General features: G+C 45.6%; 1 protein-coding gene across 31 annotated transcripts in view; it reads left to right on the top strand.

Annotated features, from left to right (window-relative positions):
* Positions 1-878: 878 nt before the first annotated feature.
* LOC127604875 (receptor-type tyrosine-protein phosphatase delta-like) overlaps positions 879-9,951 on the top strand; it is a 313,271-nt gene continuing 304,198 nt past the window's right edge. For 16 of the 31 annotated variants that reach the window (XM_052072387.1, XM_052072370.1, XM_052072353.1 and 13 more), the window contains exons 1-3: positions 880-1,085; positions 1,172-1,299; positions 1,410-1,449. The gene's annotated coding sequence lies outside the window, so the exon portion shown is untranslated. Of the gene's footprint in view, positions 1,086-1,171; positions 1,300-1,409; positions 1,450-9,951 lie in introns of all 31 variants that reach the window. The other 15 variants (XM_052072465.1, XM_052072454.1, XM_052072428.1 and 12 more) reach the window with 3 other exon arrangements.

Raw genomic sequence — 9,951 nt, 5'->3', positions numbered from 1 at the left:
ATCTTCTACCGCTTATCCGGGGCCGGGTCGCGGGGGCAACAGCTTTAGCAGGGAAGCCCAGACTTTCCTCTCCCTAGCTACTTCTTCCAGCTATCCCCGGGGGATCCCGAGGCGTTCCCAGGCCAGCTGGGTGACATAGTCTCTCCAGCGTGTCCTGGGTCTTCCTCGGGGTCTCCTCCCGGTGGGACATGCCCGGAACACCTCACCAGGGAGGCGTTCAGGAGGCATCCGAATCAGATGCCCAAGCCACCTCATCTGGCTCCTCTCGATGTGGAGGAGAAGCGGCTCGACTCGGAGCCCCTCCCGGATGACCGAGCTTCTCACCTTATCTCTAAGGGAGAGCCCGGACACCCTGCGGAGAAAACTCATTTCGGTCGCTTGTATCCGTGATCTCGTTCTTTCGGTCACGACCCATAGCTCGTGACCATAGATGAGGGTTTTTTCCTTCTCAATAAAACTGCATTCAAAGGATTCCATCCCTCCTTTTGCCGTTCGTAAAGTAAAAACTACGAACCCCTCGACTTACAGTTTTATGAGTCAAAGGTGGGAAAGCGCAGCGCTGTGTAAAAAAATAAAACAATTGCGTTTCAATGCATCAGGATTTTGAGTTTACATTATTATTCCTAATTTTACCAGGTGAGTCAGCATTACCATTGTAACAATTAAACCCGCCAGAATCAATGGCGGTCCCTTTCTTTTCTTCAATGTCTACAAACCTGCAAGTTGCCTTCTAACTAATACCTGAATTCCAATGTTCAGTTGGCAGCGTACAGAAAAATGAATAGTTTTGAGTTTGCCGCTCTAGCTTGCCCTCGTGCGGAGGGAGTGGGAACGTTTCACTCTCTCTCTCGCTCGCTTTCTCTCCCCTCTTTCTCTTACACACACACACACTTTCTCTTTCTCTCCACTCCAAGCCCATGAGCTATGTGAGTGCACGGCTATGTGTGTGCGTTTGGATGTGCACGCGCGATGGTGTAAATCTGACAGCGCGCAGCGGCTCGGTTTCCTCGGGAAAAGCGTGATTTGCTCCCTGCCCGTCCGTCTTCTCCTTGGCGCTCTCATCCAGACGCTGCTCAAGAGAGCAGGTACCACCTCGATTTTGACTTTTCACTCCCGCTCATCCCAGCTCTTGGACTTTTGATGGTGGCTAATGGAAATTCTTCTCTTACAGTTCACAACAAAACAAAACAAAACAAAGAACACCTTTTTTTTGGGGAATAAGAAACGCATTGCTGTTTTCTGACTTGGATGAAAGGGACTCCTCTGGAATTTCTTCAGGACTCAAACCTTCAAGCCCTGGTATGTAAGACATTTGGATGTGCTGATGATGAGATCATTCCAATTTTGATTGTGGCAACCCCATCTCCTTACCCCTGCCCCCCTACCCCCTTTCTCTCTTTTAAACACAGTTATCGGGTGCTTTACCGTTCAACCGCTCCGGCGTGGATAGTAAGTGAACACTTTTTCTCTGCATCTTTTCATGTGCGGTGAAGTTGGGACGCGTGATGATCCGCCGCGCACATCCTCCATCAATTATCTATCGCTTATGCCCCCACACTGTGCACCATCAAACGCTGATGAATGACATTTAAAAAAAAAAAAAAAAAGCAGGATGGAGCAACTGCAGCCATCATCATTGGGGGCATGCTGAGAAAAGTTTTTGGACACTTACAGAACGTTTATTTGGTCTGGAGAAGGATAGACTTGTTATTTGAAGTTTCAAAAGGTTAATGGTCGTGTTGAAAGCTGAGATTGTCGTGGAAAAGTTGGGCAGAGTTCATGAGGAATGTGGCAATGAGCGTACGTGTTGTGACTTCTGTGCTGACCGCTGCAAGGAAGTGCCCCCCCCCCCCCCCCCCCCCTGACATCTCAGGTGGTCTTAACCTGGCACCTCATTTGCTCTCTTACACGGTGTTAAAATGACCAAGATTGACAAAACACTATATTTTTTTCTTCCTATTGCAAATGTGCTTTTCGGGTGCTTTTTTTTTGGCCCCGGGGGAACAAAACAGTATCAACCTGATAGGAGCAATGTTTGTGTGACATCATCACAGTGATTCATGAACTCATTTCTGTTCCGTCAAACAGCAGAATTTTATTCATGCACCAAATCTACGTTGCCCACCTTCATGTAAGTGTAAAAAGAAGTTCAAGACCGTGTAATATGAATTCTGAGAGTTCTAAATATAGTAAACTGGATGTTTTTGAAGGTAAATTGATAAGAATAAGAATGTGTAGGACTAATTTGTGAAACTGTTCTTTTTTGGGTGTGGCTAAACCGAGGCCCAATGGACGCACTTGAGTCGACATGGTGCCCTAATTCACATCATGCTTACGCCCCGAAATTGCATCTTCCTTTTGGGTAGTCGCTGTCATGGCCGCTTTAGAGTACCTTGTTTTTTTTTTTTTTTTCCTTGAGTGTGCGCACGCACGTCATGCTGAGAGACACAGAAGAGCGAGGAGGAGGGAAATTTTCTTTTTTCCAAGAGTCCGATCTGTCCGCATGCGTGTGGATAGTATGCATCCATTTTTTTTTGGTTATTATTTTTTCTACAGGTTTCGGAAGTGATAATTGATTGAGACTTGACACTTGAGTGTGTCGTGGTTTCAGCACATTTAGTGGCCACACCCACAGAGCGCTTTAGAGCTTGAGACAACGGCATATTTATTTATTTTCCGGGTTTTCAAGTTTCATTTTATGAAATTGGCAGTTTTTATCAACACACTTCTCTGCGGTGTGCCAAAATGACATCTATTTACTTTTTTTTTTAAGCAATGTACTTGAGTGAGTCTCTTTCCTGATTCCTCCACTGGATTTCCCATATCAGTCCATTCTAGTGTCAAACTATGATTGACATTTGGACATTCCTCAGCAGCAGTGAAGTTCATGCTTTAACATACCCTGATAAAACTTTCTGCTTTTTTTTTTTTTACCCTGTGTGGTACCTTTTTAGGCGGGCATAAATCTCAAACCCTTAATTGAACAATGCACCGGTACCGGTGACGAGCACTTTGAAGGCGGTCCACGGCTTAGAGATTCAAGCATTTCTGATCCTTTCCTGGCTGTTGAGTCAGATGATTAGCTAAACCTGGCACAGTAGTTTTTATTTCTTTATTTATTTTTATTTTCATTCTTTATTTCCAGCAAACCATTGAGCTGTCCAAAAAAATAATATCTGAAAAAAATAATTCACACCAGTCCATGGCCGTTCACTTTTTTAAAGAAATTCCAAAGTATTTGGGAGTGAGAAATACAATGCGTTCCTCCAATTAAAAACAAAAACAGAACAACCACCCAAAAAAAACTCTGCCCCACAGAGTCTGCCTAGCAACAGCCTATGATGGTGAAGGTTTTGCCAGGCAGGCTTGTCTCGGAATTCTTGGAATAGAATATTTGCAGGGCATGGTGGCGGTACGCCGTTATCAATGTTGATTTTTAATACAGAGCAGCACTAGTGAAATGAATGCAAATGAATACATCTGTCGCTGCATTCATTTTTGAAAAAATAAAATAAAATAAATGGCTCTGCTCAAGAGCATCAGCCTCTCGGGTTGTCATCCGAACATCCTGATGGGCATGTCTTTGTTATATCACATTATGTTTTATATCTAATAGAGTCGCAAATTTGAATGTAATGTGAATGACTCCATTCGGCGCTGCATTTTCTCCCTGTTCCTGTTTGCTTTCGATATGGGCGTGTCCCCCAGTTATGGTTTCTAATTCATCCCAAGTAATTCACTGTGATTGCCTACGTTTGTCCCCGTTTATTTTTTTCATGGGATTTAAAGTCCTGTTCTTGTACCTGCCTGTTTTGTGTTTGTGAGGGTTAATCCATGACTTGTCCTTAGGATTTTGTATGTAATACAGAGTGTATAAATGATTGCGATGACAACATTTGTCTGATCATGACCCGCTTGAATGCCTTTTCGCCCGAGGTCATGAATTCTTCCCAGCAACAAGTTCCAATTGATGCAATTGTTTACATTATGTTAAAAAAACCCCCCTCAAAAACCTTTAGCGCCTGCCAATTTTTTTCCGACCTCCCGATCTAAAACTACTGACGGTGCACGCCATACAATATTTAACACCCGGCTGCTTCCTTTTTTAGTCCTACTGACGCTTTTAGCGTGACAAATAAGCAGGTGAAGCCCCCCCCCCCTCTAAAAATGCTGCGCCCGACGAAAGCGACTCACCTGTGCTATTTACTTCCGCGGCTCCGCTCGTAAATCAGACGCTTGTTAAGTTGCGCTATACGACAATGTTTGCCTTCCGCAGGAGACGCGAACGCCATTAAGTTTGATCTATGTGATCCAGTCGCTGACTTCTCCCCAATTAAGGGATCCTTTCCTGTATTGCGGCCGGTGAGCTCACTGCACATGCAGCTTCTTTCTCACTATATAAATTTCGCCGCGGCTGTGACGGGTATGAAAGCCGCGAGGATTAAGGCCCGCAAAGCTCCAAGCCTGGAACCAACAAGAGAAATCAATTAGACCCTACTCAGTTAGCATGGAAGGAAAATTCCAGGATGGAAAATGATGGTGGTGAATCCGAGTACTCTGGGGGGTGGGGGGTGGGAATAAGAGACGTAAGCAGACGGGAAATTGAAAGCGAGAATCTGTAACGTCCATTTTAAATCAACACACAGACTTTTTTTTGTGTGTGTGTCCTTGGAGGATTGTGGTACAACTAAGAAATGAGGGCATTGTTGTTTATGACAATAATCTCCTGTTATTTGCAGGATGTACGGCCAAACAGTCTTCTGTTTTGTTGTTTTTGACGCACCAGGGTTTGAGCACTTTTCATTCTTCCTATCCGGACTTCTGACACACCCACCGCAATTATGCTGGGAACGAACACGGAAACGGGCAAAGCGGCAGGGTTTGATGACAGCTGAGGCCGTGCGGAAATAATAGAAATGTTGATCTTTCCTGCAGACGTTGTATCGGTCTGTTGTGGTGAACAAGGAGCTGAGCCAAAGGGCGAAGCTCTCAATTTACCGGTCGATCTACGTTCCAACCCTCATCTATGGTCACAAGCTATGGGTTGTGACCGAAAGAACGAGATCCCGGTTACAAGCGGCCAAAATGAGTTTTCTCCGCAGGGTGTCCGGGCTCTCCCTTAGAGATAAGGTGAGAAGCTCGGTCATCCGGGAGGGGCTCAGAGTCGAGCCGCTTCTCCTCCACATCGAGAGGAGCCAGATGAGGTGGGCTGGGCATCTGATTCGGATGCCTCCTGAACGCCTCCCTGGTGAGGTTTTCCGGGCATGTCCCACCAGGAGGAGACCCCGAGGAAGACCCAGGACACGCTGGAGAGACTATGTCACCCAGCTGGCCAGATAAGCGGTAGAAGATGGATGGATGGATGGATGGATGGATGTTGATCTTTCCCGAGACTTACGTATGAATGTAATTGAAATCAGTGAAAAAGATAAAGCGCACTTCAATTTTGAACACACCCCATGTAGCAGACGTGTCGTCGGCCAGTCGGGATTTGTGAGCCGCGACGACTCAGATGGTTTGATTAATTTTGTTCTGGATGAAATGAATCCACTGAAAGTCATTTAATCAGAAAACTGTGCTTATGGAATGCATACATGCCGTATTGGCCCAAATATAAGACGGCCCTGATTATAAGACGATTTATTTTACTTCTTCGTGCTACCGCTATTTTTATTTTTATTCTTCGTGGCAGGATTTCACTTTGGCCTGGGGAGTCAAGTTCAGCATTCGCTTCAATTATATCTGGCGCCATCTAGCGTCGTGAATGGATATAATGTCTAGACCCTGAATATAAGACGACCCCCACTTTTTTCAATGCAAAAAACCACCGTCTTATATTCAGGCCAATACGGTAATTGGAGGTCACAACATGGGGGTGTGCCTACCATGCTCAAGACCGGTGCCCATTTCCCGGAGCAGAGATAAATATCGCTCTGGACAAGCATTGTGATTTGATCATGTGCAACCAGTGATGGCGAAGCGGGCGTTTCATAACTAATCGATATGTTGAGTCGGGTTTTTCTTAAACTCCATGGTAGAGGCTCCGTCGAACCACTGAGACCGATTCACCAAACCCCTGGGGTCCGATCCAACCAGGCTAAGAACCACTGGTCCAGAACAAGGATGCCACTTCTGAAATGCTCCAATGGCTTTTCTTTTTATGCCAGCTGAGAACTCACAGTCGGTGAACATCGCAGATAAACAGCGAAGAACGCTTGTTCACGTTGATATTCTCCGCCAGTAAATATCTTGCAAAACCGTTTTTGTTCCGTCTCTGCTGCCTGAGCTCGACGGTAACTGTCCTAAAGCTCTTACACTGAAGTCATGGCACTTGGAAATTCTGAAAGGAAAAAAAAGCCCTTGGCATTTCCCCGATTGACTTGAAATAGGTGAATGAGTCTCTCAGAACAGGATCCACCAAAACATGGAACAGTAATTCGGGCAATTTGTTCAAAGGTGCCAATTTTCTGCGATTACCAGGGCTCGCACTTTGACGAATTCTGACTTGGAAATCCTTGCAAATGAGCGCCAGTTCGAAGCACGTGTCCCAAACAGATGCACGATGTCATCTAACGTGGGTGGTCTGTCCATCATGTCTTGGCAAGGGGCGTCGCCGAATCGTTAATTATCAGTCTGTCGCATGGACTGACCGTGATAGCTTTACTTTTATTGTCAAGTTTTAACTCTGCGTATTGCATCTGCTCTGCTGTTAAAAACCAAAACGGTGAGGATCACAAACTTATAATTCATAACTCAGATTCATAATAATAAGAATGTGACAGAAAACGCAAAAAATGTGATTCTAGCGTGAGAGAGTAACAGGAGATGGGATTTCTTATTTTTTTAAGGGCTTAGAACATTGCAATCCCCTCCCTAATCCTGTGTGTACAGTGAGCTGAAAGGGAGCACACATGTAAACACCCCCATCTTGCTCTCAGCTAGCCCCACCGGAGCTTCGGCGCTCGGCATCATGGGAGAATAACAATGAGGGATTGTGGGAGAGCGGGGATCAGTCTCCCTCGCAACGCTTGGGCCATACTGGGCCCGTCTTTATCTAAGACCGTGGCTTCCAGGGCTCAGTTCTGCTTGTTTGGAGATGACAAGCCAACGGTACTGAGGAGGTGCGCCTAGGTTCTCCAAATGCCCCCACTCCTCCCCACTTTCCCCCCACCCACTCTTGATACTTGGCATGCCTTGTGATCTGATTTTCGCAACACTTGGCGAACTCGCAGCATGGCCCTTTTCCGCTTTTTCTTCCAACAAGTGGCAGGCTGGGATCTGTCAAAACCTTTGAGCACACCGCGCAAAGTCCCTCTTGAAAATTTCTTCGTTTCGTCGTCTTCCTTTTATTCCCACTTGTCAATCCATTTTTGGAGGTCTCAAGTCCTGACCAAATGTCGCGGGCATGTGCAGCCCATTAAATCGATGTCTTTCAAGCGTCCTGTGCAAGAATCACTCAAAAGCTTATCGTTGAAATGGCCTTTTTACTTATTTTTCCGGCCTTTCTTTAAAAACAAACAAAAGTAAAACTTCCCATTGTTTCCAAATTTGAATGACATGCACGTGAGGGATTTAATTGATAAATGCGACGCCCAGTGGTTATCACGTCGACCTCACGTGAAAGGTGCAGGGTTCAATTCTGCCTCCAGCCTCCCCGTGTGGAGTTTAAATGCTCTCCCCGTGCCTGCGTGGGTTTTCTCCGGGTACTCTGGTTTCGCCCCACATTCCAAAAACATGCATGGCAGGTTAATGGAACACTCTAAATTTTCCCGAGGTGTGAGTGTGAGCGTGTGTGGTTGTTCGTCTCTCTGTGTGCCCTCGATTGGCTGGCCACCGGTTCAGGGTGTCCCCCGCCTACTGCCCGAAGACGGCTGGAATAGGCTCCGGCACCGCTTGTGAGGATAAAGCGGATTGAAAAATGGACGGATGGATGGATGTGAGGGATATAATTCCAAAATGCTACACTGGAGCAACTGGTAGTGACATGCAAGATATAAAAATGACAAGTGTTGTAGGTATCTATTCATTCATGGGGGTACAAAATTGCTATTCCGGATGCAAAATTCCTCAAATAGTCCCTAAAGGGTTGTGCGTGTATTGAAGGTCTAAAGAAAGCGAGCACCCTTCGATTGTAAGGCTTATACGTGGAGTTAAATCTTATCGTAGCATCACAGCAGCTCTGCAAAAGTGCCTCTAAAGTCTGAAAGGATCGAGTTCCCCCCGCCACCCCAAGGAATAGCGTTAAAAGGGGGAATGTGGGAATACCCAAGATGATAGCAACAGAATACCTAAATAAACTGACAGAGGAGAGAGAGGGGGCAGGGGAGAAGCTAAATGTGCCACATCATTCCTTTCAAAATAACTTGGATCGATGTGAAAATTTAATTTGACGCAAAGAGCCTTTAGGCAAAGTGCAATTTGCATCTTTTAGTTTCCCTCCCGGGCCACGCCATTCGGGTTGGCAGGAGATGGACAGATGACCAAGCGGTATGGAAAAAAGGTAGTGGTCGGAATGCCCCCCGGGGAACGGAAGCACATTCCTTTCACTCCAAATGCGCGCCCGCCCTTCTTTGATTGGCTAATATGGTTAGTGCCATGTGTCCCTTATTGGATCATATCAAAGGTCAGAGGAGTCCTGCAGACGAATCAATCTCTCCGTCTGAGGAAGCGTGGAATTGAGGGTGAGATGATCCATCTAGTCGGAATGAAAGTGGGTGAGGAGATGCGTGGGGGGGGGGGGCAGTGGGCAAGGAAGGTGAGATTGAGTTGTGGACTTGGGGAATGTGATATCCTTCGAGAGTTGATGTTATTTTTAGCAAGTCCGGGGATGAGCCGGCTTACTAACATGGCACCGGGCGGACATGAAACGTTGATGCGGCAAATTGAACCCCCGAAAAACTGAAATTGGGCCAGAGAAAACACTCATTCACGAGATGTTTTCATATGTAACAAACAACTGAATTGGTTAGCTGAGGTCCTTCCAGCAACAACCAGGTTGATGTTCTTTTTTTTTTTCTTTTCTTTTCTTCACTTTCTACCCTGCCAGTTTCGCAACTCCTTTAATTAGCGGTTACGTCTCTGGTGGGCCTTCATCAAATTAAAGACACCACAATATTAACGTCATTAAGTAGCCCAATTTTGCCATTTACCGGCTTCCTTCAAAGGCAAGTTCCTTGTCAACGAATATTTGTCCCATTGCTGCAACGTGCCGCTGTATCGCATGACATAAATCCAATTTCACACGATGAGCCTTGAGATTACAATTTGTACACCACAAATCACGTGTTATTGTTCATCTGTCTATGCCAGCAACATCTAGTGACAGGCAGAACAATGACATTGTCAAAGACCTCTTTGTCAATGTGTGCCTTTGTTGAGATGACATCATCATTTTGTCACGACTCGGACAAGCCGAGTTAAGTCTGGATCCCAAAAACGTAACTCTCTGTAACAAAAATAGGTTTAATGCTAATAATCGCACCGACAAAGAGGTAACATAAAGCGCTGGTCAAAACAAGGACCAGAGAGAACATAAACGGATAACAAAAAGCGCTTGCACAAAAGGCAAGGGATGAAATTAAAGACCGCCAATACAAACTAAAACAATGTATCAAAATACACGCGAGCGAAAAGCCAAATCACAAAACCAAAATCGTACTTACAAAAAGCAAAACGCGAAACACGACGAGGTCACTAGCCAAATATTCCATGAGCAGCGAGAATTGCAATACCAGAAACAATACTCCGACACAGGTGCATAGCAGAAGAGACCTTAAATACAGAGTTTACAAATTACAGATTGGCATCAGGTGCGTATCGAAGTCTGCTAATGCCACCTGCTGGCCAGACCAAAAACAGCATAATGACACATTTCAACAGACGGGGCATACTTTGTCACAATTTTTTCTGGTGGTGTGCCGGGAAGATCTTTCTAAGTTGAAATGCCTTGGC

Source organism: Hippocampus zosterae, chromosome 1 (genome assembly GCF_025434085.1).
Source record: "Hippocampus zosterae strain Florida chromosome 1, ASM2543408v3, whole genome shotgun sequence".
NCBI classification, from domain to species: domain Eukaryota; kingdom Metazoa; phylum Chordata; class Actinopteri; order Syngnathiformes; family Syngnathidae; genus Hippocampus; species Hippocampus zosterae.
This window is presented reverse-complemented; position numbering and strand designations above follow the sequence as displayed.